The 23901-nt window shown below is 37.6% G+C and overlaps 1 long non-coding RNA gene across 2 annotated transcripts; it reads left to right on the top strand.

The window, feature by feature from the left end:
• The first annotated feature begins 462 nt into the window (after window positions 1–462).
• LOC104911946 (uncharacterized) lies at window positions 463–23843 on the top strand. 2 transcript variants are annotated; one of them, XR_794292.4, is made up of 4 exons: window positions 463–4282; window positions 4478–4558; window positions 11274–11403; window positions 22124–23843. It is a non-coding gene; the product is annotated as an uncharacterized LOC104911946 (long non-coding RNA). The 2 variants fall into 2 exon arrangements; XR_014884610.1 differs by lacking the exon at window positions 11274–11403.
• The last annotated feature ends 58 nt before the right edge of the window (window positions 23844–23901 follow it).

Consider the following 23901-nt stretch of genomic DNA (forward strand, 5'->3'; position numbering starts at 1 on the left):
CAGAAATAAGGAAGCGATGAGAAAGCTATTATCTGGAGTCTGGAGAAAATCGTCTTCCATTTCTTGTAGAATCCTAGCTAGGTCAGTCTGGTAGATAGGCCGTGAAAATCTTAGCAGACTTGAAGGGAAGAGAGGAAAGTAGTAACTATAGTAGTAACTATAGAACTGACATAAATTATGCCAATTTTATTATTTTTTTTCCCAAGTTGTATACATTATTTTCCTTAATGTATTTCCTTCCTAGGCTCTCTATATCTTGTACATGCATTCTAAAGTTGTTACTATTCTCTTTCATTTGGGTAAATAATAATACAATTAATTATTCTTTGCCAGTCTTGTTAAATGCAGGTTGTGTCTTTTGATATATAATTTATGTAACATCTTGTAGGAAGAGGCTATTACCTCATCCGTAGCCTCTGTGCAGTCCAAACAGGCAGATGTGTAGAATGTGTACATGGAGGAAAAAGTACATGTGATGACTTCTAGATAGCATGTCTACCAGGTGAAAGGTAGTGGTCTGGAACTGGCAAAACTGCAGCTAACAAAATAAGTGTTAAGTGTTGGTCCTAGTTTCCAGTACATTGACGTATCCCAGTTGAGTCCCAACAGAGACATGTGAGAAGCAGCCCTTCCCTCTGCTCTCCTCCCTGCCCTGAGCTTGGGTTCTTTGGGACCTTGTGAGAATGGCCAAGTGCATTTTCATCATTTCTGAAAATGCCTTGCTATCAATCTGCAACCACCATCTGTCGTGAAATTTCAGAGAAGAGAAATACTGCATTTGACAAACAAGATTTAAAAGCTGGAGTAAACAGAGAACAGAAGTGCTACAATGCAGTTTCAGCTTTGTAGGGAATAGAAGTTTGCATCTTGCAGAAACTCATAGCAATTTCCAGTAGCTATGCTGCATAAAATTGGCTAAGGGATTATACATATAATGTGTATAGTTTAAATTTTCAAGAATGTAAGGCAATTAGCTGTCTGTTTGTCTACCCAGTGTTTTGCCTCTAAAGAGAGATGCATTGATTGCAAAGCATGTGTGAGTTGCTTTGGTCTTCCCCAGTAAAGAGAACAGCATTTTGTGATAAGGGAGAGACCAGTACCCAAAACAATGAAGACCAAGACTAAGCTGTCAGAGCTAGGTTTTTCTGTCATCCACTGTCAACTGACTACAATGACAGCTATAACACCCCTAGAATGCATATATTTTGGCTGTTTCTGCCAGCATCATGACATCTCACAAAGATGGCTTATATCTGCAGAAAATACACGGATGTCCTGAAAAGAACCCAGGACTTTCACCTGTAGACATTGCTGTTGTGCTCAGACTTTGCCTACAGAATTATAGCAGTCAGAGAGCTGTGATGCTAAGGAAGAAATCCATGTGATATCAAAGTGAGTGCTGCTGCTTGTATTAAGTGAGAAAAAATGACAGTAAAGCAAAACAATCCACGTTATAAGAACCTGGTAAGACAAATTAATGCAATTATATTGCATGCTTTGGGCATCTTATGTATAATTTTAGACAATAGAGGGTTATTTCAAGGGATGCCCCATCAAAAGGAATCTCAGGGTGCTTCAGAAGGAACACCAAAAACCTCACAGATGGGTCACCCTGGAGCTCAGACTCTGGGTTGGACATAGGTGCAGATTTCTTTCATTGGAGAGCTCCTCTTGCTGATTTACTTGCATTACTGACAGCTCTTTTCTTCTGCAAGTGTAATATCCTGGCCAAATTCTAACTATAATCCGTACAGTCTTAACCGAAAATAGCACATTTATTAAAATATGTCATTTGTCTTCTCACTGATGGTGGTGTTTTTAAACAATTTCAGTTCTTCACCCCAAATATGGTTCTTTCAGCTTTGAATGTTTCGCTATTTCTAGCTTGTTAAAGTAGTTGGAAGACTTTATGCATTGCATGCATGAGAGAAGCTATTATAAATATTTAGCTAGTTAAAGCATTTGCCATTTTTTACCTTCAAAGTTAGAAGTAAATGGGGTACTTGTACAGACTCATGCATATTTTTACAGAGTTATCTTAGTAAATCTTTCACAATAATTTGGGACTTTTCATGGTGCGCCAAAGTACGTCCTACCTTAGTACTGTGGGGATTCAGAAACTAAATAAAGTGTCAGAGAATAAAATAAAGAGTAGTGCCTGGAATAATCCTTAAATACACCGCCCAGATCAGCTCTCTATTCAACTGCCATCATAAATGCTTGTTTGTCCATTCCTTCCTACAGACCTTTCCCTGCTGTGATTCTGCAGCCTTCCAGTGAATGGAGTTGCAGCTTTGTTCCCAGCCTTCCACCACCACCAATCCTCAGGATCTAGATTTCACAGAGCAGCTTCCTGCTCAATGCATGGGAAGTTTGAACACCCCTTCTGAGGCATCTCCCTTTCCTAGAGTATTGTGCTTAGGTTCAGGTTTTGTTTTCTGCTCTGGGCAGCTGCCAGCCAGAGGTCTGTGTCATATTCCTTATTACATCTTGCCTCCAGATTTCTGGAGCATCAGGAAAGCATTCCTGGCTCCTTCTTTTGTTCCATTAAAGTATTTATATATATTGTATGTATGCAACTATAGCCTGTGTTTAACAAACTTGACCCAACTTTAAGATATGGTGAGTAAAAATTTGGAATAAAAATCTGGAGGTTTTAGCCACTTCAGTTTTGATGATTTTGACCTAATCTTAGATGGATCTATGTTTAGTATTTGAATTGTATGTTTCCTGTTAGTCTGTGATTTTTGAAATATCACACCACCCTGCTGGTAATTTACTGTTGGTATTCTATATGATTACATTTTTTGACATGCACACAATGAAGATGAGTGGGGTTTCTTGGCAAGGATCAATCCATAAAATATAGTTGTCCTTTCTTCTCAGGAAAAAATAAGCTTTTCTAGTGGAAATGCAGTGTAGCTTATGGTTTTGTTCTCTGATCAGTTCAAAGCTCTGGGTCATTCTTACGGGGCTGCATGGCCTGCTCAGTCCCTGCTCTCAGTAACATAGGAGCACTAGTGTATTTTTTCCCTATAAAAACATTCTCTGAATAGGATTGTGAGTTACTGGAATGCAGCAGGACTGGAGTCTTTACAAGTGACAAAAGATACTTTCAGGTGGAAGAAGAGAGAGAATTATTTTATCTGTGAGCAGTACTTTTATCTTAGCAGATTATTTTAGCAAAATAGTTTAAAGAAATGTGTGGTGAAGAATGTTTATGAAACAACTAATCTTAGACAAATAAAAGTGAAGTGTTTAAAGGAGTCAAACGTTGAACTCTAAAATAAAACTATTTGTAAAAAGAGCCTGGTTTCAGTCAGTATAATGGAAATAGCCCACATGAGCTATCTATCAAGAGCTTTGCAAAGCTAGGATTTAAAAAAAAAAAAAAAAAAAGTAAATTGCACACAGAATCCTTAGGCCGAAAACTGATTGCAGAAATTACTTAGAGTACATGTGCAAATTGGAAAACATTAAATGGCAATTCATAAAATATTTTTTCTAAACGCGTTTACCTCTTGGACCGTTAATCCTGTGTCTATTCCTTTTTCCTTATATTCAAGCACAAAAAAAGGGGAACTGAGCTCTAAAATGGAAAGCGTTAGTGATTATTTTTAAGTTAACTTGAGAAAGTTTCACTATGAGTCTCTTCCGGTTTTCAGGCCAGAATTAGACCATTGCCAACATGTCCAGGGTGAGCACTGCTCAGTCTCAGAGTCACCCTTGTCTGTGCTGCTGTTTGTGCTAAAGGCACCACAAGCTACTGGAGAGAGTATTACACAATGTTTTCATTATGTGGTTTTGTCTTAATTGGCTTGGATGTCAGCAAAGAAGCTGTGGCTTTCATGTATTTTTTTTCACTGAGATTGACCAGAACTGGCAATTTATGGCTTATAGAGCTGATGATTTAGCGCTTTCCAAGTTAGATATGGGGCCAAGTGCTGCAGTAATTATTCTGCAGCAATTTCTAATGTATCTTTGAAAGCTCAGCTTGGGGCTAAGTGAGGCTCAAAGGCAGTGCAGCAGCAGAACCAACAAAATGGAGAAGGTGGTCACTTGCAGTTTGAATCACATTATTACCCTTCTTTTCCAAAGGAAGCTTCCAGACTTCAATTAAATTGACTAAAGGTTGCTCTGTTTTCTACAGAAATCAGAGCAAAACTGTCATACATATATATGTGTGTGTTTGCTGGAAAATTGTGCTAAAATCACCTGTAATCCAACCTATCTTTCTGTGCTTTTCAACAACTGAAGACATTATTCAACAGCCTGAGGATCTGTAAGTAAGCCTTTTTTTTTCTTTGAAGTGTCATTTTGTGATTGTTCTCTTAAATTCAAATGGAAAACTGAGTAAAAATGTAGTTCAGAAAGGAATCAGAGTGAAATGTTTGTGGAATCAAGATACTCCACGTATCAAACTCAGGTGGTGCATGGTAAGTGTGCTTGGTAAGTGTGATGTTTATCTGTGTTGCAGTTTTCCCTGGGTTGCCATACAGCCATTTTCTGACTGTGAGAGGATGAAAAGAGGAAGAAGCTGTTTTTAACCATATTCCGGGTAAGATATAGCTGTCTGCCTTTCCTCTTCTGTTGTTTGCATTGTAGGCAACAGTAGTTGAGCTCAGATTATTTCTTCCTGCAGGCCAGAATCAAAAATCCAAAGCTGCTGCCCCAAAACCCAATTCCTTTCTATCATATCCAGCAACTCTTTTTCATTTCTCTATCACCAGTGCATAACTTCCCATCTGAACACTGTGAAGTCTGGCTTCAGTGTGTGTAGATTGGATGACTTGCTTGGAAGTGTCTTGACATAGTCACTCATCTGAAACAAAGCAATTCGTTCACAGACTCTCTGTTGGACTAACAGCTCCTTTTCATTATTGTTTTTCCCACTGAATTAAGTATATTGTTTCTTTGTTGTGTTTAAGTTCATCCCTCGCACCTGAAGTGTTTGCTTCTGTTTCCTACATTCTAGAAGACATGCTATCTCATTCTTCTGCGACTGCTGATTCATATTTCCATCCCCCCCATGCTGAACATTGGCTTTACTTTTCTTGAGTTTTCTGTAATTGTCATCCTTATCTTCATGATGGGAATCTGCTATTTTGTTAATCTCCACTCCCATTCTTGTCTGTACAGTGAGGGAAAAATTTTTCAGTCTGGAACAAATCTAAAAGATCTTGGTGGATATTGCAGCAACCAATGGCTTTGTAGAGAGCCACCACATCTCTTAATACTACTCATTCCATAAGTTTTTATTCTTCATTTGACTGAGGTCTCCTTGGACAGGGGTACACTTTTGTAGATGAAGATATGTCTCTTAGGCCACTTAGGTGATATAAGTCCCTGCAAGAGCTGGATATGTTCTCCCCAAGTTTTCCTTTCATTTAGGCTTACTAGGTTGAAATCCTACTGTACTGGCCTTTATAACGGTGCTTCCTCATGCCAGCCACCTTTGCGGTCCAATCTTATTTGTGCCTGCTCCAGTACAGCCATACTGAAAGGCATGCTGCTTGAAGGCAAACAAAAATTCAGTCAGGCACCAGGTCAAGAGGATGATATTCCTGTCGCAGATCTCTTTCTTATTTATTCTTGGATAGTTTCTCTCTAAAGCTACCTTTTTCTCTTACACTGACAGATACAGGACATAACAAATTTCTTATAGGTTTATGCTCAGTGCATTTGATCCACACGTTGTGGACTGTTTCCTTGCTTCATTTTGTGGCCGTCTCTCTCTTCATGTGGCAGCTCTGGTAGCTTCTGTCCATGTGAAATGACCACAGCTCAGAGGTAGTTCCTCCAGCTGCTGTCTGTCCCCCATAACTGACAACTTGAACATGAGTAGAGGCACTGCTTTAGCTTGTTCTGGGCCATCACTCTCTATGCACGCAGACTGCACATTTCTCTGTTTCTTAGCAAGGCTATCCCAAGCTCTCTGCAGACACGTCTTTTTTTCAGTACAAATTGAGGCATTTTCTTCTACAGCTGTTCTCTGACAAACATGGAAATACATTTGCACTCATTAGTGACCTGCCCATTACGCTCTTTATGCCCTTTATTATGGCACCTTAATAACTTTCATCTATCAAAATATAGCTGAGAATTCCTATTCTTCCATATGCCCTTTGAGGAGATGAGAGGGGAAGTATCACGCGCAGGCAATGAGCTTGCCTTGCTTAGCGAGCTGAATAATTAGTAATTTACGAATTCAGTAAACAGTAAACTCGCTCTTGACCTTCCACTTGCAGCAGCTGCCTGATGAGGCGCCCAGCTGACACGTCCAGCTGCCTGATGCCTCTTCACTGTGCAAAGCCCCCACCAAAGCTTCTGCTTGCTCTGGGCTGGTGTTTCAGAAGGCAGCATGGTATTGCCTACTCTGCATTGTGCTTTCTGATTCACCCTAGTTCCCTCATCTTCCCGTGGAACATCAAACATAATCACGATGTTGAAAATGGAGGCATTGCAGATTTAGAAGTGGGATCTGCTTAACTAAAAATAGCACTAAAGCAAACCCTGTCCTTCTGTGCTGAAGGACTGGCTGGTATTTACAGTGCTGTACAGTCATTAAGCTCGAGCATAGGAGTAGGAAAGAATGCCAACCAAGAGGGACCAGGAGTTATATGCTGGTTTATTCCAAGCTTCTTTGCTCTGTGACCTTGATCTTATCACATGGTAAACCCGAACTGTAAAGTAGGTATAATGCTGGGTTCACAGCTCCGGAGAGTGAATGATGGAATTCATGCTTACAGAGTGCTTAAAAATCCTTGAAACTGTAGTAATGTTGAGCAGGAGAACACAGGTGTATTTTACACTCATTTCTCTGAATTCTATAGGAAAGATTTTTTTACAGTTGAAAAGTTCAAATAATTTCCTGGTAGTAACACATTAATGTCATGTCATACAAGACCAAGGCTCCATAATGTATCTTCCAATCTCTGGTTTTAAATTGCCATGATTTCTAGATTTACTTCAGACAACATTTTGAATTGTAACTAGCTTTTAAATGCTCCAAGGCAACTATATTAGTCAAATTAAAAGGAAGGAGAAACCTTTTTTTTTTTTTTTCTTATCTTATTCTATCTTATTCTTTAGCTCTCCAGAATCTTACTGGTTCTCTTTATACTTCCACATAGCTCTGGCAGAAAAATACTGATTCTCAAAACAAAATTATATTTACATTAAGAATGTTTTGGCTTTCAGTAGTTAAATTCTAAACATGACATACATAGTGATCTTTTCACTTGTCTAAAGAGTTCAATATTCTTACTAAATTGTTGTTTAAAGTAGGAAATACAAATTGAATGTGGAAATGTCCTTGTCAAGAACTAGAAATGTTTTAAAATTACATAAAATCACTCTCTCTTTAGTCCCTTAATTCCAAGAGCTGAGACTCTAAAGAAAACACCAACTGTCACAAGTCTTGCCAATCTGCTCATGCACTTCACTGTATCGGTTTTCCTTCACTCTCTCTCTATTCACTGCAGTTGACTCAGGCTTTTTTTCTAGGTCTGGAAGCCTATTTAAAACTCTACAGCTTACCTCCCACACTGTCCTCTCTATAGTAACAAGCAACTACGGTCTGCATTCAGATGTCCTGTGGTCTGCTGAGGACTGAGGTCTGCAAGCTGAGTTTGGATATTGTACATATGTTTAGTGTGACTGTATAGTCTAAATATCTTAAACTTTTGTATTGAAATCCAGTGAGAGTGGGTTACTAATTACTAGCTAATTACTGCAGGTGCCACAGAACTGGTGCGCCAATTATAGTCCTGTTCCAGTAGTTCTTTCTCACTTTCTTCCTTGCTCTTTAACTGAGAAAGCTTAGGAAGTAGTTGTCTTTCTCTTTTATCAGAGCTGTACAGTCTGTGATAGTCATCTGTGGTTCTAGGGCTTTCAAAGTGTTGGAGGCAAAGGCTCATTGCCCCAGCTTAGGTAAGTTTTGTGATTGGTGGTATAATCTTGAGCCAACAGAGTTCTTTCCCCTTGCACTTTCACCTGTCAGCTTCCAATCAAAACATATAATTAACTTTTACTCTATGTAGATCCAAAAGGAAGTAAGGTCCAGGCCATGCTTTTTGTTGTGACATGCTGGCCATTGTTTTGGGATGGTTGCCTAAACCTCAAGAGACAGTATTATAAACAAGACTGTGCTTTTTTCCTTTCCATTATCACTGTCCACATTTAGACGTGGAATGACCTATGTGGGTAAACATATGAGTTTGGTTTCTCTCTGTGTATGAAGGTGTAATTTGTAGCTATTGTGTTTTTGTTGTTGTAAAATTAAAATTTTTGAGAGGTAATACTTAGTCTTCTCTGCTCATATTTATTCTGGCCTAGGTATTTTTTTAGGTATCAATTACTGCTGTTGTGGCTATAAAAGAGAGAAGGATAAGAAGACTACAGAAAATGTTTTTCAGCCAAAAGGGAACTAGTATTTTTCTATCTATCAGGCTGGGTCTACTCTCTTAATAATGCATCCATAGTAATAAATCTGATTCTATATATAGTCATAGATGACAGCCAACTGAACTGCATATAGGCAGAACTGGGGACAGAATCCAGGATCTTGTATTTAAAAAGCTACAGGGCTTGACCACTTATATTAAAGAACAGCTCATGCTACTTTATTGTCTAGTATTCCCTCCCCCATGAAAAGGAGACTGTCACAACCACATGGAGAAGCACACACCTTAACCAGTCCGATGCCATCTAGCTGATGTATGTATACACAAGTAGACATTTACCTAACAGAAGATGGTGGAATGGATATAAAGTTTATGTTTTATCTCCAATACAGTTGAGCATACTCTTGGGTGCTGCTGGCTGAAACTCAGAATCTCTGCTTCTAATTAAAAGAGCATCTGTTTTCTATATCCTAGAAAAATGATTCCAGGCTAATAGACAAACCCAGAAAATAGCTGCTCCTCTAATTAGTACACCAAATGCTAATTTGTTTTCCTTCTTCCTAGCAACAAACAGTTTCATTGTATTTGGTGTTCATCTATATCACAGGCTATTCGATAAATTAGATGAGATGTCAATCTGCATTAAGTAATGGCTTGTCTTAGTCTTTAATAAAATAGAATATGTATTAAAATAATGCGGTATTAAATGCCATATTATGACATTTTACTTAAACAGCATGGCACTCATAATGCAGGATATGACATTCCATATTATTCTCTTATTTGTCAGATTAAAGTGATGTACTGTTTTAAGATCTAATTGCAGCACTCTGTAAAGAAGAGTGTTTATTTTAAGGAGAAAGCGTGAAAGAAATCCACTACATTTGCATTTTATTTAGTTATTTTTAATGACCTTCAAAAGCCAATGTGATTTCACATCCATATACAGGAGGTAAAATAAATCTGTCAATGTAGAAATAATCTCCAGGCAAGCCACTATGAATAAGCCTAACCTTTTTCTAGTTGATGGTGAAGCTACACAGGAGCATCCTGCTCAGCTGGTAACAAAACAAGATTTTATCACACCAGAAACTAGCAAGCCTTTCAGAGTTGTTTGGAGCAGGCTGATGAGCCACTGATGAAAGTGTCAGTGCATTGGGTGCATCACCACTGAGAGAAAAGGTGATCTAAGTTCTTTCAGCAGAACTTTTTCCTTCTTTTTTTTTTTTCTTTTAGAACAAATCAAAACAAAAACCACAGGCATTAACCTGAGAAATAGTCTTAGCCTGAATAAGACATAAAGATATGTTTGTTTTTTTAGAGAAAATTGCTGATTTCAATTGTAAATAGGATCTGGAATTATTTATCTTCATGTTGAAAAATGCATTTAAAATGGAATAGCTTATGCAGTAATGCAGTATGTTACCTGTTCCTCGCGATGTTATCAGAGTGCAGGACCGGGACATACACAACCTGAATCCAGGGGTGACTGCTGATTGACTGTAAGTCTGACATACTTAGCAAAGTAGTCCCAGTCGTAAGAAAGAATAAAATTCATAGACACACGTGTCTGTGAAGACGCTAGGGAAGAGGGGAGTGAGTCTGTGTGAAAAAAAGATGCCAATATCTGACAAGTCTGTGTTTGCAAGCGCATTAATTTAGTTCTTTACCTTTTTTGTTCTGGGAACTAATACACATTTTCCTCGCAACCTACTTCTCAAAGCTACATATTCTGACAGGAAAACTGCTTCTGTGATAAACATTTGGAGTTCTTTTCCTACCCATTACTAGCTCGTACCTGTCAGGATATACTGACATTATGTCCATTCACGTGGAAGTGCTGAAATCTACAAGCCGGCTTCCTACATCACGTGTCCTCAAGGCTTCTTGATCTGCTGTGTCATTCTCTCTAAGTGAGCTCAGTGCAGTCGTTAGGCCTCCTTACTTCTGCAGAAACATTTAATGGGATACCAGGCAGAGAAATACAAATTGTATGAAGTTTATGCCTTAATGAGAACAGAGCACTGTAAGTCCAGCCCTTTGTAAGCTGCATCCAATGAGTTAACACGCTACTCTGCATAGTTAATAAGAATGCTCTTGAGAATTACACTGTGGCATCAAAAGGGAAAAGAAGAAGTGGTATCATGTCAGAATAATGTGAGAGATACAGCCATCCAAAATAATTGCCTGCCTGCTTTGTGTCAGCAGCCTTGTCAATTTGATAATAGCTTCAAGTCTTTATCCTGTTGCAGCATAAAAAGTCTTTGTGCAATGTGCATTGTGATTACAGACTTTATTGGTAAAGCTGTGAATGTCTTTGTTAAGACATTCTTTCTAAGGTAGCTGAAGTTTGCTGATACTACTTGCTCTGTCTCATCGTACTGAACACAAACCTTATTAAAATAGAGTAATTAAGAATAATGAATGCATCTTATCTTGCAGCTTTGTCAATTTGTCAATTCCCCCTCATACACACACGCTTTGGCTCATGATGCCTTCAGCATCTCTGCAGCTGGCATCATTATAAGTGATGACCCATATCTGCAGATGGTACAGGCTGAAGGAGAACCAAATGGATTTATCCTTTATAATTCCAGTGTAACCATGATCTCACTGTCCTCTCCAACAGAAAAATGGAGGCTAAAGTGCAGACAAAAGGCAAAAGTTTGATTATTTCCCTTAGTACAATAAGTAAGGAAAGTACAGAAACTTCAGCACAGGAAACTCGGATTGATAGGAGGAATCTGAACTAATCAGTGGCTTTGTTTGATAAAACTAACTAAATGAAAAAATAGTGATCTTCATGGCCAGAAGTTTGAAACTAATTCTCAGTGCCTGGAAAGTACTCAGCATTATTTTTTCTCACAGCTTCCCATGCAGCCAGCTCCTCACATCTTCCTTCAGAGCAGTTAATACATACCATGACCTGAAGCAGAGGAGTGTGCATCTGTATCCATCAGCTGGCAGTTTGCATGACTTCCCAAATGGTGGCTCTCTGGTAAATATTTATTCATGTGTTTTCATGTAGAAGTTGAGGAGCTTTTCAATTTACGGGATTACATCAAGGAGAGTGATTCTTAAGAATGTATGTTATTTTACTTGTAGTTGTGTGTAGTTACATGGGTTCTAATGCTGTGAGTATCTTATCTGAGTAAGAGGAAAAGCTTAAACTTGTGGAAAGGAACTGATGGTGACAAATAGATTTTGGAGTTCAATATCTGCACATAAGCCAACTCAAAAACCAATATCTCATTCGTTGTAGCCACAGAAAACAAAAATAAAGGAGAATAATTGAAGCATCTTTATTTCAAAAAATGACAAATAGCAAGCAGCATTTGCAGTTTTTATCTACACATAAGAAAAGAATGACCTGTTCTCCTTCAATATCCTTGCACTATAGCTAATTAAAACAGAACATTTGTATCAAACTATCAGAGTATGATTTAAAACAAACATTGTCTACTTGAAGCTGATGGTGACTTTATTATTTTGTATTTCAGTAATTAATCTTGATTTATTGAATTGATCTACTACCCCAAAATTGGTATATGCATGGTGATTTACACCTAGATATCGCTGTCACTCACATCTTTCATTTGAGTTGATATAAATCTCTGCTGAGGTTAGTCACCAGAAGGGGGGAAGGACAGTTCAAAGAACGAGAGGTATATGTTTCAGATGTGACCTCGCAGGGTGGGCCGGCTGGGGACAGCAGCAGAGTAACATGCACTTGATAAAAGGCTGAGCACTTGCTAGCAGCTGTTGATGTGGCAATGGAAAATACTGAGGGTTCCAGACATTGCAGGTCTTTCATTTGGTCTGCAGTAAAAGTAAGCAGAAATGCTCACTGAAGTGCTGTAATTAATGAAGTTTTGCCATTAGCTATAATGAGAAAAACACTAATGTTGGTGTCTTATTCTGCACATTGTTATTCCAGTGAGATTTTAACATGAGCTTTCTGCCCATGGTAACATACGTCTCTAACGAGACAGATTCATATCTGCTGAGCAAAATATCTTATCGTGAGCTATAGTCGCGTCTTAATTGTATTTAGAATGTATCAGAATACAGTATACAGAATACAGTGTACATTGTAAGGGGCAAATATTATGTAGCTTTTGTTTAAACAATTTTAGAAATATTGGAATGCTGCTTAAATCTTAAGGTTCTATTTTTAATTTCACATTCAAAGATAACACTGTTTTACAGAGCATCTTTTTCATGCCTTGTAAAACACAGTATAATTAACAGGAAAGCGTTATTCCCAGTCAGTGTAATCCTGCTTGGTAGGGGATAATCAGAAGCCACTACTTGAAGAATCCAGAACAGATCCAGTGGTAGTTAAGATTTCTTCAAGTTTTCCTAACAACTCTCTCAAATATTAGGTTATTATACTCTTTGTTGGGGCTGCAGTGTGTATGAAAGTTAACCAAGCTAAATAGAGCAAGTCTAATTCTGATCATATCTGGCATTTTTTTGTCTTTGCCTTGGCGGAGGTAGGGGAGAGTAAGAAACAAAGAGGAATAATTAATTAATAATTAATTAAAAGTCATTGCTGTAGTATTTTTTGTGAACATCTTTGCAGTTAAAATTACTTAGGGTAAAAAATCAGATTTTTTTTTTTTCCTAATTAATTAAGCACATTCAGAAACGGTGTATGTAGTATGCTTGGGAACTTCTCAGAGAGTCAATTCTTGAAATTCCCTTTTGTACAAACGTGCAGCAGAGTCCTAAGAGCAAAGCATATTTTGACCAAACAATTGACAGGCTGTGTGCATGTTCCAGCTCAAAATAGCTGTTTAGGGAAACAAGGTTTCATGGTTCTTGTTTTACTAACTCCCCATGGGATAATTAATATATATTTTACATATTCTCCACAGAAGCCCTTTCTCTGTAACTTGGCCATTCTGAGCAAAATTTCAGTGTGACTTCTATTTGCCAAGGACTTTGGTAATGATGTAGTTTTGAAGAATGTGCTGAAGCCAAAAAGGGTAGGGAAATGCTGTTATCTCACTGCTGATCTGTGGATCTTAGCATGTGTGTTGAGAGAGATTAGCCAATAGACCTGTCTAAAATAATAGAATATAATATATATAATAGAAATTACTAATTTCACAGTGATTATCCCCAGTAAATCAGCAGCGATGTACAACTGTTCTTCATTTATGCCATTTCCTGTACCTGTATCATTACTTTTCTCTGATAGCAAAGTAGCAATGTAGCTACTTCCTTCGTGATCTTTTCTTTGGACTCACTCCTAAATTATCTAATCTGTGTGCTGGTATTAATTTGGATTACTACTGTTGCTATGAAATAAAAATGAATGATACTGTTCAAAATTTACAGGTGGAGACATGTGGAACACAGCTATTCACAATAAAGCTGTTTGCCAGATCTGACCGTCTAGTTTTAGGTATACATTCAAGAGTAAAAGTTTTTTTTTTTTTTTCAGAGCACTTAATGTTCTGTAGCACTTGATGGGTTGACATTGACAAAACAAATTTGAACTTCAGACCACACTATGTTGAATTCTAGTTGAAAATTTCCCATGCTTTTAGAGCAGTCACTTGGATAGGAAATCAGTCAGTATATATAAAGAATTAAAAATGTGTTTTCATATGTGTATACTCTAAAATGCTATCAAGTGTGGTTTATGGAATCTCAAAATTCAGGAAACAACTGCAGAAAAATCAGAAAGAGCTGAGAAATCCCTTAAACATGGATTATAGTTATCACACCACACTACACTTTGTGCACTTTCAATCAGATTTTCTAATGGTAAGACCTGATGTTTTATGTTATTTTCTATACCGTGATGTTTGAATGGATTTAGAAAGAAAAAAAATGTTAACTGAATTACAATATCTGGAAAGAAACCACATGCAGCCCAAGAGGGATAGGTTTTGTAAACATCATGTCATAAAATTCTTCCTTCTAAGAGCTGCTCCCTCTTTTCTTTGCATGCTTACTTTGCAACCTTAATATCAAGCAAGACCTGGTTGTATATGCCAGCTGCTGTTTTGATGATTCAGAATGCATACATATATTGCACTTTGGTTTTCTTTTTAACAACTTAGAGGCCAGGAAACCAGTTTTAGAGTAAAGAAAATTCAAGTTCTTTTAGTAGTTACATACTCCTCTGCATGGAAAATCCTCCAACAAGAGCATTGGTTTCCATTAATAAAGCAAAAGTACCTCTTGACAATCAAAAGAAAACATCACATTTTAAATCTTCCAGCTCTGAGTCTCCAACCAGAGACTGTACCAGAAATAAAATGCTTTCTGCCACAGTAGGATCACCAGCATGCATCAGATGAAATGAGATTGAAATGAAGAGGAAGTACTTTTATTTCTCGCTCTCCTCTGTGCTTGTCATCGTGCTGCCATTTCAGATATTGATATCACTCAACCCTGACATGAGCGAAACTTGTCTCTGAGGGCAGTATGGCAAGTGGAAGGGCAGCTTTTAGACTGGGATCTTTTGAAAACACATTATCGTAGGCAATTGTGAAAATTCAGCATCTGTCTTCTCCAACTAAAAGCCGAACATCACTTTCCCTTTTACTTCCATTGTGTAAGTATACACTCTTCCACCTTTGAAATGCAAAACAGAAGTAAACCTTGCAGCCTGTTTAAAAATATCTGCATAACCCAGCCACAAGTAGTCAACTTGCTCTTCTTAATTTGAAGTCAAATAGGATCATTCCAAGGAATCAGAGGGGTTAAAGATTTGGAGGTAGTCAGATCACAAGCATTAAACACAGTTCAGTTTGATTCAGGGTGACTTGAAGAAGTAATTTACACAACATATTCTGTTAATACTTGCTTGCAACACCACAATAGTGTTTAGATATTGCGGATGATCATTGTGATGTAGTATGGGGAGACGTGTTATAAAGCTGGTCTGCTTTAAACAAGGCAAAAGAAACAAAACCGGAATGCCTAGAATGTGACAGACAGCATCAAGATGTTTCCCTTTGTCTTCCTTATCTGTGTGTGCAGAAACTTCTCGATTGTCCTTGCATTCAACAGCAAACTCTGGGACAAAAGGAGTGCTGGAAAGAAGTAAACAGCCACCCCAAGGACTAACAATGGACCCACAGTGGACCATTATGGTGCTAGAAGGCTAGATGACAGTGAAGATCGACAAATAGGGCTGTCTGTTGGGCAATCACTGGGGATGGATAGGATAATGATTTTGGGAATGTAATGAATATGTAATACATGTGAAAATATAACCTGCTCACGAACGATCAACTAACTTGTGGAGCACTCTTGGAGAGTGCTCTCAATGCTGCCTCAGCGCTGCCAATAAGAAATACCTTCCCTAGCGGTAATAAAACTTTGCTGTTAATTTCTACTCATCAATCTCTTTAAATCAAAATTAAACTTTGCTGGCACTGCAAACTGTCCCAATACAAATAAGGAAGATTCTTGTACATATCAAGAAGTTACAAGTGTATTTTTGGTTTCATTTCCTCTGCTTTTTTACTTTGCTATCAGGAGTCACTCAGACTGTAAATGTGCATAGCAAATAGGAAAAAATCCTGAAAAAAAAAAAGAAAAAGAAAAAGAAAAAAACTTTTTATGCAGTGAAGATTTTACTGGGCAGAAGGAAATGTAGAAGAGTGGAGCTCTTTCCTTCAGTTTCCCAGTTTTCTCAAGAGATCCTAGATACTGTTTTTAAGTGCATTTGCTCTCTTACCCATCAATAAAATGGGGCATATCATACTTTTTTTTTTGCTTTCATTGGCATCCTTTGAAGAAAAGTGCATCACGCATTGTAATGGATGCTTTAGTAATGGGCAGCATAGAAGAATCAGAGATAGCAGTTTAGCCAAGTTCAGCGAAGGGAAATTCTTACCAAGTGAGCAGACAACAGTCAGGCTTACATCCATGTATGATCGAAAGCATATAAACTTTATGAAAAAAATAATTTAAAGTTGGGGAATTCTTTCTTGCTTTGCAGAGCCTCTTTAAGTGCTTGTACTTTGACTTTGTTCTGCTGAACGGGTCATGCTCTGGAGCAATTTTGTTTTATCATGGCAGTACTGTGTGATTCTTGGCGCCGGTACAAATTCAAGCCCCCTTCCTGTGACTGGCTGTCCCTTCTCTCACTAGATCTGAAATGAAGACGAGCAAGTTTCAAGATCACTGCTGTTGTGTGTTGTATGTCTGCCCTGCTGGCATAGAGGTGCTTTGTTACATCTGAGTGTAACAGAGGTGAAGAAGAAAGAACAGCAAGAGAAAGTGGAGGGAGACCCTGTTTTCACCTTGACAGAAACAAGTTAGGGATTCCAAAGATACAGGATTTATTTATTTATTTATTTATTTATTTTCTCTTAGGGAAAAATTTACAGAGACATTGAGTGATTTCTGTCCCGATGCGCTGCTTCTATTTTATGTTTTATCTATCAATTGCCTCAGGAGTATTTTGAGAAAATCAGCTATGAAGAGATCAGTTTATGGCATTAAGAAAGGTCAAAAGTTCTTAAAAGAAGTCTTACTGAAATTTTTGAAATGTAGTCTATATTATTTAAACTGATTTACAGGAAATTCAGTCCTTGACTACTGTTTTTTGGTTTTGTTCACAAAGCCCAGTTTATTTTTAAAGGCAAAGGCATCAATAAGTGGCATTTATTCAGTCCTTATTGTTGCTGCTGCAACTTGATTGATAAGTGGTCGATGTGAGGTTAGATTTAACTGTTTATTTACTGTGTATATTTATTAGCTTTTTCTGACTGCAGAAAGAAACATCTTTGGTCTTTCTAGACTAATATTGTGGCTGCTGTCCAGGAAGACATCTCATGGTCCTGGGAAAGTGAAGACAAAACTCACCTGAAATCTGAATCCAGGCTGAAATCCACATATTATGTCATCCTTGGTTAGTGAATTTGTCTTTGGGTTAGTTCAGTAATTTCTCTTCTGCTCCAGCTGAAGTTAGGGTTATGTGCCAGCTAGCCTGAAACGTTTTGGCTACCTGCTTGGCTTTCAGAAGATATTTCCAGTGTATTGTACCAAAACTAGTGATGGGAACAGGGACAGCTCACAGAGACTAAGTACTTTCCTTAAAGTTGCACATTGTCTGGGCTCTCCCTTTGCAGTTGACAGTAGGCAAGTCTTTTAGCCTAACAGGAGAAGAAAGGCTATTTGACTTTGACTCCTAATATGAAGTCTGTGATTCTCAGTAAATGTTAATATTAAGACAATAGCAACAGTAGTAACTGCTCTAAGCCATTTGACAGCCTTGTAAGCACACAGCGTTCTGCTGGGCTCAGTCAGGTTTGTGAGGATTATAGGGTTGGTTTTTCCAACAATGAAGTCCAGTGGGATAGAGTATTTTAGAGTTTTGCAAGGGTCCTATTCTTCTAAGTTTAATGTCATGTTCTGTGAATTAATATAGGCTACATGTAGCTTGCTTGTGGCTGTCTCACTGCATGGTTTCTGGATGCTGTTTAAGGCTGAACTCTACCTGTACTTTCAACAACACCAACCAAGGTGAAATACTGCAATGTATAATGGATCTAGCCATTTCATGCACTTAGCAGACACCAGATCATAAAGTTCTGCTCTTAATTTTATTGTTTTATTTCAGAGTTTAAAAACAAAATCTTCTTAAGCTCTGATTTATATTTCCATGGTACTCATGTTGCCAAGACAACTGTAATAAATGTTGTCTTCTAGAAAAAACTCCTGTAGACATAAGCTTTCTGAGATGTAAGTTGAACTTACAGTAACTTACTCTATGTAAGTTGAAGTGGACACACAATTAAATAGTGAGTTCACTAGCATACTTCCATATGCTTTCAGTTTAATAGGCACAGTGAGCTTATTCCTTAATCTATATTTGCAGTTTATGTTGCTCATCATTGTCATTTGGATAGTATACATGAAAGAAATCCAGTACATTTTTGATGATGTTTATTGAGTTATTAAAAGCAGGAAGCATTTCTGCTCAAATATTTAAGGTAATAGGAATGCATGTTCTCTGTGTTGCTCTGACATCAATTATGCATATCCTTGTCAGCAAAAGGCTTCATTTATGGCAGAAATATGCTAGCTATTTAAGAAACTACAGAAATTAACAAGATCATGGTTGGTTTTGTATCGATTTCTCAATTTTTTTCACAATTTTATATTCCAATTTCTTGGCACTGTATAATGTAATGTCTCTAGGGGCAACAATACTGACCCTGGTTCAATATTGCAAATTTGCAAGCACTGGATATAAATTGTTAGCATAATTTTAACAGCTACATCAATTAGTCATGTGCTTTAACTCATTAACTATTATTAGTCATTGATCTTTATTTTGTTTAAAAGCTTTCATTTGTTTCTTAAACAAGTGTAACATGAATTAGGCTATATATCACAGCATCAATACCAAATAATTTTACCACATAACATTGCACTTGACATTCAAAGTGAGTCATTTCACAGTGTGAAAATGTAGGGTGAGTATTGATGAAAGCCACAGAAAATAACCTATATATTTCAAATGAAAACTGCTGTATTTCTCTCTTGGAATGTATGGGTGCTCTTTTTGTAGAGCCTACATTGGATAAAATGTATTTGTGGCTGTACACCGTGGTCTCTTCCTGTTATAGTCTTGGCTACTGCATAGACACATTTCATTGAGGAATCCTAAGGAAGAAACAGAGGCATTCAAATGAATAAGAGAGAGCACTCTACTTTCATGTAAAAGTAAAACAATCTGTATAAAATCAGCATTCTAAAATAACAAATAAATGAAGTTGTTTAACTGAATAGCTAATGTTTCCTGCACAAAATTGCTTCAGTTGAAAAATTTCTGCTAATCCTCTGTTTTCAATAAAGGCAAGGCGAGGAGACCTAAGAAAACATGAAGTGAAAAACAGAACTTATATTTGTGGGAACTATTTGGATGAATAGTTTCCATGATAAACTGTTCTGTGCTCGGGTTAAGACACAGCTGATAAAAGCACAAAGGGCTACAGTTCTCTGCTTTTGCACAACAACTGGTTCAACAAGGTATAGAAGAAGTAGGTTTCAGAAGCAGAATGAGGAACTAAAGCGAGCAATCACAAATGTATGTAATCCCTTCCTCCCACCAGCTCTCCGGAAAATACAGAACACTGAGTAACTCATTTTAAAAAACTCTCATTAGCCATGACTTTTTTGAAAAGGCATGTGTCTTTACAGTTATAGCTGTTCTTGTTCTAAACGTGTTTCAGCCATCAGAATTTGGGGGATAGAGACATCTGAAAAGCTGCAAAACATAAAAACAGATTAAAGATTCTACATCCCCTAGAGCAAAATGAGCACCACAAACAGAGAAACTTGTTTCTTTTGTGAAAACACTTTACAGTCCAGCATTTATATGAAGAGATCATTTAAGAAAGATAAAAATGGTTCTTGGCAATGACATACCCTTTGTGGAAGAATATGTTGCTTTCTGTAGAGTTCCAACAACGTATTCACATTTTCTTCCAAGAATCTTATTTTCAGAATTCTCTCAGATTCTTCTCAGATACACTATGTCAATTGGTCTACACAATTCCCGTTTATAACTGATCTCACATGAGCTTCATTAAGACTCAGAGCAATGTCTGAGCTGTGACAATACAGGATGAAATACACAAGCATAAACTTCCTTTGGTAAGTAGTTTAGACACTTCTTTTGTTTTTATTACTATTTTTTAGAAAGAGTATCTGTGATAAATATATCTGCACTCAGAACTGAAATTAAAGGGAGTTCTGAGACTCTCTAAGGTTTTCTTCTGTTCAGATTGTCTTGGAAAAAAGGTATAGATAGAAAACAAAGGAAGCTGGACATGAAACTCAAATTTTGTTTGTTGTGACATCTACCTTCATCTGTAGGTAAGAACTTATTCTTTATTTCAAGTAATACCCTCAAGTTGAGCCGGGGAGGGCCCAGGCCAGATTCACTGTAGATCTTTACCTCCTTTCTGCACAATCACTAACTGAAGTCATCTGGAAGTTTCATTTATGAAGTTCTAGATGCTGATTCCCTTGACTCTCCTGTTCTCTTCCTGAGGCTATGATGACTGAGGCTGTCTTTTCTGTGGTACATCTATGGCAGTCTGCTGTGGCCTGTTACACATGTACAGTAGATGTGACTCTTTTGAGCTAGACAGAAAATTACTGCATAATTCCCTGCAACTGGAGGTCTTGACTTGGTCAGGCACATGCTGCCTTACTGACCTATATTTCTATGTTCCATACGTCCTTGAGAATATTACCAGTACTGCCATGATTGTTTCTAATGCAGAAGAAACTATCCCTACACTAGATAAATCAAATATCAGTAGCAACACAGATGTAGCAGACAAGTTTATTGCGGTGGGTGTTCTCCTGTAAGGCTTTACCCAGTAACTTACTGTGCACACTACCCTTATGAGTTAAAAGTTACAAAGAATAGCTTTCAGATAAAGTAAAGGGGCTAAAGTAGTAGATCAGTGGAATGGTACAAATTTTTATTTACTCTGATGTCTCTATAGCTCAGCAAAGCAGCAGTTTTGCCATGTCACAGCTTATATGCCCAACAAAATATTCAGAGAGTGAATTAGGCTAAATCTTGCAACTGCAGACAAAATAACTAACTCCCAAAGCAGCTGTTTTCCAGGAGAAGAAAGAAATAATTTCCTACTGCTCTCAAGTGTTAAAATGTATAATCTTTAATGAAAAACAAAACAAAACAAAAAACAGTGCATTCTAATAAAAAGGAAAGAGATAAGCCACAGAGATGTATGAATGGGCAACAATTTGTAGATGATGGTAGACTCCGTAGAAGTGCGAAGTATCTCTCTTACTGTTGTTGAATATATTCTATTATATATTATAGGCCTTTTTAGTTTGTCATCTAGATTTGGACAAAGATATGGGAGCAAAATTTGATGATTCTTTTCTTTCAAAGCATGAAGATTTTTCTTATCAAGTTAATGAGGTGTCTCCAAACAACGTCTGGTTTTTCAGCTTCATTCACTTAAGAAGGAATAAAAATTTCTTTTGATTTCAATGGGAAATTTCTAAAATAAAAAATAAGAGTGAAATATTGATATGATACCAAAGATGCTCTTTGTGGGAATAGGAAATGGAAGAGAGGTCTTTTGCTAGTTGAACATCCTTGCCTGGCTCACTGCAGAGCCAGAGTGCAGGTACTGACAGCAGAAATGGTGAGAATGCATAGCTAAAGGGCAGTGGGCATGGGAACAGCTTCTTTTGATAGTAATGAGCTTCTATGTGAGTCTCCTGTTTCTAAATGAGCTGTGTATCCTGTGTAGGACTGGTAGAACTGCTGTTCTGTATTCTCTATTTTCTATTCCATCCTATCTGTTACTTCAGTCAATCATTGAGACTTAAATTGATGCTGAGTTCAACTCAACCAGGCAAAGAATGCAGTGCTATGCTAAACTGCCTTTAATCTGAGGCTGAATTCTGCAGGTTGACTATTATACATGTCAAGAAGCAACCAAATATGAATAAGTGAATGCCTGTTGTTGTCTGGATCACTTGTGCCCATCTCTGCAGAGCTAACCAGAGAACAGGTGGCCAAAAAAAGCCCTTTGCACTCCTTTGAGTAAACATTGTCTCCTTCACAGCTCAGTATGGAATCTTGTTCTGGTTACTGTTAATTTAGCTAGTTACAAAATAACCACATTTTTAATAAGATGTAATTGTTTAACAATAGTATTGTTTCTTATGCTCTTTTGTTTTAGAGCTGCTGGAGTGGCAGATCATCTGGTTGATCCAGTAGATCATCTCTGAAAAGTTGCTAGGTTTTCAAGCAAGGCTTGACACATGCAGCCATTTGAGTACCAGTGCCAAGAGGAAGGAACAAAGCAGTCCTAGGGCAATTTGGATCTCCAGCTGATCAGCTGAAATCTCCTTCTTCAGTGATGCTCCTAGTTCTCATTTTCTCCAAACTCAAGTAAGGAAAGAGTTCAATCAGGACCAGAAAAAACCTCTTCTGATGCCTCTTTATTTATTGATTGATTTTAATATACCGCACAATTTATACCAAGGATTATGAAGTTTTGTTGGCACATACATTACTCTGATGTAATACTACCTTTTTTGAAAATTTTCTTTTCAGATATTTCGACAGAGAATGTTTTCACATTACAAGAGGTCAGAATGCTAAAATAAACAGTATTCAACTAAATCTGGAAAATCTCAGCTGATTAACCAATGTGCATGTCTGTCTGTCTGTATGTTTACATATATATATATATACGAACAAAAAGAATGTGAAATGGAAACCAGAGAGATTAGCATGATATGAGCCATGTTGCTAGTTCTTTAGCTGGCTTCAGAACCTACCTTCTTTAATTTTCAGTTTTTGTAGTACTTTGGTAATTCTCTGTGGTGTACTTCTTGCTCAGTTAATATTTTACAAGCTGTCTTTTGTTCACATAAATCTGTACCTGAATTATATTTGAATTTATCACACCATTTTCCCAGTGAGCAATTTGTTTTGGTGCTTTTATGTGCTGAATTCTTGAATACATCAATAGAATACAAAAAATACCCAGAAAAAGAGAAAAAGGTGTTGTTCTGTTTTGTTTTGTTTTTGTGGAACTGCCCACACAGGTGAGCAGTTTGTGAATTCCAAGGACTTCATAGAGGGCTAGATTTTGTTTTTGGCTGTAGGGCAAACTGAAGGTTTTGGGACAGTGCATACGTCTGGATGCCTTCTCATCAACTCTTATGGAGATTCAAGAGCATTGTCTATTGCAGAAAGTAATGCTGGTAGATAGCACAGTATAAAGAGTTGCAATGTGGCTTCCTCTATTAATCATAATAATAGGATCCATTGGTAGGAAAATTCTTCACACAGCTTTTGCTAAAAAGCTGTCTATTTTGTCTAAAAAAATATAAAGTTTTATTTTACTTTGAATGATTATTCTCAGCATAGAGTTGGAGTTGAACAGGAGGTGTCCTTTGGCAAAGAACAATTCTCCAAGCTAAGTAAGTTAGAAAGAAAATCATCCTACAAATCAAATACCATTTTCTTCATTAATCTTGTCTCTTACTTTCTAGCTCATGTGGAAGTTTGGGAAGTACCAAAACAGCTTTACCATTATTTTTCATAGAACCATAGAATCATTAAGATTGGAAAATACCTCTAAGATCATCCAGTCCAACTGTCAACCCAATACCACCATGTCCAAAAACCTACTCTTTTCTTGAACATCTCCAGGGACAGAGAGTCCACCACCTCTCTGTGCAGCCCATTCCAGTGCCTCACCACTCTTTCAGAGAAGAAATTTTTCCTAATATCCAACCTGAGCCCCCTCTGGTGCAACTTGAGGCCATTCCCTCTTGCCCTATCACTAGTTACTTGGAGAGGCTGACCCCCAGCTCACACAACCTCCTTTCAGGTAGTTGTAGAGTGATAAGGTGTCCCTTGAGCCTCCTCTTCTCATAGTAAACAATCCCAGTTCCCTCAGCTGCTCTCAATAAGACTTGTGCTCCTGACCCTTCATAGTTTCAT

The sequence above is a fragment of the Meleagris gallopavo genome, chromosome 8, assembly GCF_905368555.1.
Source record: "Meleagris gallopavo chromosome 8, MGAL_WU_HG_1.1, whole genome shotgun sequence".
NCBI classification, from domain to species: Eukaryota; Metazoa; Chordata; class Aves; order Galliformes; family Phasianidae; genus Meleagris; species Meleagris gallopavo.